General features: G+C 43.6%; 1 protein-coding gene across 22 annotated transcripts in view; it reads right to left on the minus strand.

Annotated features, from left to right (window-relative positions):
- The window catches only part of INPP4A (inositol polyphosphate-4-phosphatase type I A), a 399,562-nt gene extending 398,904 nt beyond the window's left edge, over window positions 1-658 (minus strand). For 18 of the 22 annotated variants that reach the window (XR_004539925.1, XM_033949323.1, XM_033949336.1 and 15 more), the window contains exon 1: window positions 529-596. The gene's annotated coding sequence lies outside the window, so the exon portion shown is untranslated. Of the gene's footprint in view, window positions 1-528 lie in introns of all 22 variants that reach the window. The other 4 variants (XM_033949317.1, XM_033949319.1, XM_033949316.1 and 1 more) reach the window with 3 other exon arrangements.
- Between the last annotated feature and the right edge of the window lie 5,342 nt (window positions 659-6,000).

Consider the following 6,000-nt stretch of genomic DNA (forward strand, 5'->3'; position numbering starts at 1 on the left):
AACACACCAAACATAACAATTGTGCAACTCTCCACCGCCCCACCCTATCAAAAGAAAGCCTCCCCTCACTCTTCTTTAAAACACAAAATTAGCAGCTATCACAACGATGTCATTAATTCTACCACACTTCTTTAAGCAACCAAGGATTGGAAGAGTAACCTTTCAAATGTTACTTAAACCGCACTGGGTCTGTCTTTCGTCGTAGTGTTAATTTCACTTTCTTCTCTGCTAAGTTGACCCTTAGACCATGACAGCGGTAAAAACCCTTCAATGCATCTGGCCCGTTGTGAGGTAAAAGCCCAGGTAGGTGAGACATAACGGATCTAAGAGTCAAAGCAGCATTATTTTATTAGATCTTCTACAGCTGGGGAGCATGATGAGATCAGGAAAGCAGAATGCAGAGATACCAAGTCACACGCATTCGACTGCCCTCACACACCGAGCACCCCTCAGCACAGACCGGGGCTCCTTCCTGCTCCAGCATCTGCGATCTGACACCCCTCCTTCAAGCTCAAGAGCCCATCCTACCTTCCAAACGCACACCTGAAGTCCCCCGCCACCAGTCTCTCCTCCGGCGTTCCCTCTGACGCAACCCCTGTTCCCCAGCTGCGTTCCGCCCTGCCGGAGAAACAGGAAGTTACGTCAGAAGAGGGGGCGGGACGCCGGGGAAGGGAAGAAGTTGCGTCACAGGACGGTGGGATGCCGAAGAAGTTTGTCGGCAACCTGAACGAACAAGTGGAGCTGAATAGGGAAGAGTCGCGTGTGAGTCGTTCAGTGGCTGACGTCGATACCTCGGGCCAGCTCGGACCGCACTGAGTTTCTGTGTTGAGGTTGTTCGGGAGCTGCCTGGAGGAAGGGTGCAGGACTTGTGCTCAGAGAGGCCAAATTACATAGTTCCACGCTGGACATTTTTGGGGCAGTCCTGGTTTTGAACTTGCTTTCCAAAGCAGTGTGTAGGATTCGTAGTGCTTGATCCTTACCCATTGAAATCGGTACTGCAAGTCCCCTAATGCACAGGATGAGGTGATCAGAAATCCGGGGCTGCCCCAAAATCTTTAGCCTGGAACTAGGTAGCTTGGCATCTGTGCGTTCTTGGAAATCTAAGGAGAGAGCTCCTTTCCCTTGCTGTGCTATAGATCTTGCCTGTGTCTAGTAAACGTGTGTCTGTGTCTCCTGGATTCTTGCACTACATCCAGATTTACCCACATATGTACAAGCACCGAATGTTCCCACATTAGAATGTATACGCAAGACATTTTATGACCTGTAGCTTTATTTTCCTTTATTTATTGCAGTTTTGAAAAATGATTTTTCTTTTTAACAACTTTGAATATAATTTCCTAAAGCATATGCTGTGTGTGTCATGTTCTACCTGACCAGCAGATGGAGATAGAGTCTGAATTTTTCTAGTGACATCACCAGTATGGAGCTAGTGTTTGCTGGAGTCCTGTAGTATGTCTCTATTTCCAGCAGATGGTAAGGTTGGATTATTGCTGTAGGCAGGTGAGCTAGGCCTGATCTTCTGGTATGCAGTTCATGACCCTAAGGCATAGGAGCAATCTTTTCAGAATGTTTGGCGGTGCTTAACCCAGTGGAAATTACTCCTTTCTGGACACAGTGAATGAGTTTGCTCAATGTTTGGGGTGCTAAAGCACACACAGAACTAGGTCCTATGATCCAGGGGATGGTCTATGCCCTTTTGCTTCTCAGTGTTCAATCCAAGTTCCTTGCTCCAGCGAAGCAAGAGTGCTGATCCTGTCCCACACTTCAACCCATGGGGTTCTAGCTTGCTGGGCTAGCCCATGAGGTCACTGTGGGACCTAGGCCAGGGTAGGAAAGGGATTCATCAGGTTGGTCACATTGGTGATAGTAATCCAGAGGATGCTGTCGCTTAGAAACTGGGCAGGGGATAGGGCCTCTGAGGCGCTGCTCTGTAAATTTTCCCCTTTCGGGCTGCGTTCTCTGCAAGGAAGACTTGGATAAGTTGATGAAGGATCTGAGCAAGGTGAAGTCTTAGCAGCTACCAGAGGACCAGGCAAAGATATTGGCTTATGCTGGGAATGACAAGTCATAACCTCAACATTGAGGGAAATTTCATCAAGGTAGGAGGCTGGGCTGTGGCTCAGCTTTCTCCAAGGGTGTAAAAGCCAACTGCGTTTCAGATTCAGCACTATTACAACTGGGTGCTTCCCATATATTCCATCACTGAAGTATTCTATTTGTATACAAACAGCAGCTCTATACCAAGATGCCAAGGTGGCCCATTCCAAAGATTCATTACCATAATTAGTGAGGTTTCCCAACAGGACACTTTGCATATAAATTTGCAAAGATCTGCGTGGTTTGTTTTCTGAATGCTGTTGGAACTAACCTTGAAATAAGAACATAAGAGTTGCCATACTGGGACAGACTGAAGGTGCATCAAGCCCAGTATCCTTTTTCCAACAGTGGCCAACCCAGGTCACAAGATCCCAAAGAGTAAAACCAGACTTTATGCTGATTATCCTAAGAATAAGCGATGGATTTCCCCAAGTCCATCTTCATAATAGGTTATGGACTTTTTTTTAGGAAGTTATCCAAACCTTTTTTAAACCCTGCTAACTGCTGTTACAACATTCTTTAGCAATGAATTCTAGAATTTAATTACATATTGAGTGAAGAAATATTTTCTCCTTGCTCCTGCCTTCTAAAATGGCTGCCGTGACCTATTACCGTACTACAGGAAATACTGCAAGAGGTTGCAGCAGCTATTTTAGAAGGCAGCCATGAGGAGGCAGGGGTGTGAGGGTCATGCTCCTGCTCCAAAGACCCCTGCTGGACCACCAGGTACCGCAGTAGCACCAGAGGGGGGGGGGGATCATGGGTTTGGGAGGGAGATTAAAGGGTCAGGACCTGGAGAACCACAGCCACGTGCAAGAAGAGCTGTAAGTTGCTGACCCCTGGTCTAGTAAGAAGGTATTTCACTACCTGCAAATAACTCAACACAGCAAACTTAAGAACACAAGGCAAATCAGCCAAGAAAGATTTAAGACCTGACCATAGTCACAAAATGAGGCGAAAAAGCTTTAGTAAACCAAACCCATAGAACAAACGGTAAAATATATTCATATCTATTAATTTCTTTTCCTTGAGCCCTGCTAGACCAGTCCACACCAATAGGTTGAGCCTTTCCTGACCAGCAGATGGAGCTAGAGAAATCTGAACTTTTCCATTGATATCACTGGCATAAGGGCTAGTGCCTGCTGGAATCCTTCAGTACTGCTTTGCTTAAGCAGTATGTATTTCAGATTATCACAGAACATAGCCAAATGAAATTTTTTGAATCTCTAAACAGCAAAAATAAAAGAAGGACTGCAGAAATTATGCACAGGGTGCAAAAGACTGTTGTTATCCACAATATGCAGATTGGTTGGATTTTTCTTTGATTTAACTTTTGAATCTCTGAAATTAGAGTACAACCTGGCCTTGGACAACTGGTATGGCTATTTGCAACTTCATCATTATGTCGCATCTTTTCCGTCTGGTCTTTTGGGTGAAGAGTTGCAGGAAAGCCTGTCTTATGGCAAAGGGACAAATTCTCCTGAGGTATCATAAATCTTTACAAGAAAAGTGAGGGGAGTTGGATGAATAGAAGCATAGAAACATGAAGGCAGATAAAGGCCAAATGGCCCATCCAGTATGCCCCTCCACAGCATCCACTATCTCCTCCTCTCCTTAAGATATCCCTTGTGCTTGTCACACTTTTGTAAATTCAGATAGTCATTGTCTCTATCACCTCTACTGGGAGACTATTCCACATATCTACCACCCTTTCTATAAAAAAAATTATTTTCATAGATTACTTCTGAGCCTTAACTTCATCCCATGCCCCCTCACACTGGAGTTTCCTTTCAATTGAAAGAGACTCGCCTCATGCATATTTATGCAACATAAACATTTAAATGTCGCTATCATATCTCCCTTCTCCTGTCTTTCCTCCAAAGTATATACATTGAGATTTTTGAGTGTCTCTGTACACTTTATGACGTAGATCACTGACCATTTTAGTAGCCTTCCCCTGGACTGACTCTATTCTGTTTATAACTTTTTGGACAATCCAGGATCTTAACTCCTAGTAAGGCTCTTTGCTGTAAATCCCCAGGGACTTGTGCCCTTCTGAGGGGAGAGGGTTGTTCTGATATAGTAGCCCTAGGGGCTTCTGGTTCTTAGGGTTGGGGGACAGCTTAGGGGTGTTTTGCCTGCCTCTGGCCCTTCTTATCCCCTCAGTTTAGGTTCTTTCCAAGGGAGACTGGGTTTCAGGCTCATATAATGGAAACTTCATTTGAAAGAAGTTATAGATCTATGTTTTCTGCTGTTATGAATTGTATAGATGCTAGCAGTTAGTGTTTCATTGAAGCAAAACAAAGAAAAATCCAACGGGTCTGCAGTAAAAGGCGAACACCAAAAACAAGAAAAAACTGCACAGCGGAATGTACAAGGTGCAGGAATCTTTATTGAAAGTTACATTACATTAGTGACTTCTATTCCGCCTGTACCTTGCAGTTCTAGGTGGATTACATCAGAAAATAACTGGACATTTCCAGGAAAAATTACAGTTTAGGGAGCTGGTTATATAAATTGAGTCTTTGGGAGAACTTAAGAGATAGGTAGAAATTTGAGGATTACATCAGAAGAAAAACTGGACATTTACGGGGAAATTACAATTTAGGGGACTGGTTACATAGTTGAGTCTATGAAGGGGAGTTACAAGAGGAGTAAAAATTTGAGGGGGAATTTTACAGGGGGAGGGGGAAGGACAGGGGGGGTTTAAGATATCTGGATGAATTTTTTGAATAGCAGGGTTTTGATTTCTTTTCGAAATGATTTGAAGTCGCATGTTGCTGTTAGCAAGTTAGAGATGGAGGGGTCTAATTTTGCTGCCTGCGTTGCTGGTAGGTTGTCATACATCTTCTTGCGTTGCGTTCCTTTGAATGAGAGATAGGCAAATGGGATCTGAGTTCTCCTTTGTCTGGTTGTAAGGTTCCAATTTAGGCGATTGTTTAGGTAGTTGGGTGCAGTACCGTTTATTGCTTTGAATAATATACAGTATAATTTGAATTGAATTCGAGCTTATATAGGTAGCCAGTGTGAATCTAGGTAGGCATTGGTGATGTGGTCAAATTTTCCAAGAGAATAGATCAGTCTGAGGGCTGTATTTTGTACAGTCTGTAATTGTTTTATTAAGTTTGTGGGGCATGGAAGGTAAAGGATATTGCAGTAGTCCACTAGACCTAGGACTAGGGATTGGACTATGAGCCTATATTGCTCTTTGTCAAAGAATTTTTTTATTTTTCGTAGATTGCACATGGTTAGAAATGCTTTTTGAGTAGTCTTGTTGATTTTGACCTGCAGTGTCACTCCTATCTATCGTCACTCCTAGGAGTTTGAGAGCAGACTGTATAGAGTATTTGGTGGCATTTATTTCTAATTCTGTTATGGATGGGGTTTTGTCCTTTTCAAGCAGTAGAAATTTTGTTTTGTCTGAGTTCAGCTTCAATTTGTGGTCTAACATCCATTTTTCCACTGCTTCTAGTGTTTTTTTCAGGTTATCTGTTGAAGTGGGATCTAGTGAGTCAAAGGGGAGGAGTATGGTTATGTCATCTGCGTAGGTTATCTAGAGTGGTACCAAGGGAGGATATGAAGAGGTTGAAGAGCATGGGCGACAGTGGTGACCCTTGAGGTACTCCACAGGGGTTAGACCAGGGGGTCTGATTTAATATCGTTTGTCTTTACTCTGTATGTTCTTGTTTTGAGGAATCCTTGGAACCAATTGTTTACCCCGCCTGAGATCCCTATGGCTTCTAGTATCTGAAGTAGTATGGTGTGGTCTACCAGGTCAAATGCAGCAGAGAGGTCGAGTTGAATTATCAGCATCCTTCTTCCTTTACTAAGGTGCTGTCGGGCTATGTCTAGTAGAGTTACTAATAGTGTCTCTGTGCTATGGTTGGTTCTGAATCCAGA

This window comes from Geotrypetes seraphini, chromosome 6, assembly GCF_902459505.1.
Source record: "Geotrypetes seraphini chromosome 6, aGeoSer1.1, whole genome shotgun sequence".
Lineage (NCBI taxonomy): Eukaryota > Metazoa > Chordata > Amphibia > Gymnophiona > Dermophiidae > Geotrypetes > Geotrypetes seraphini.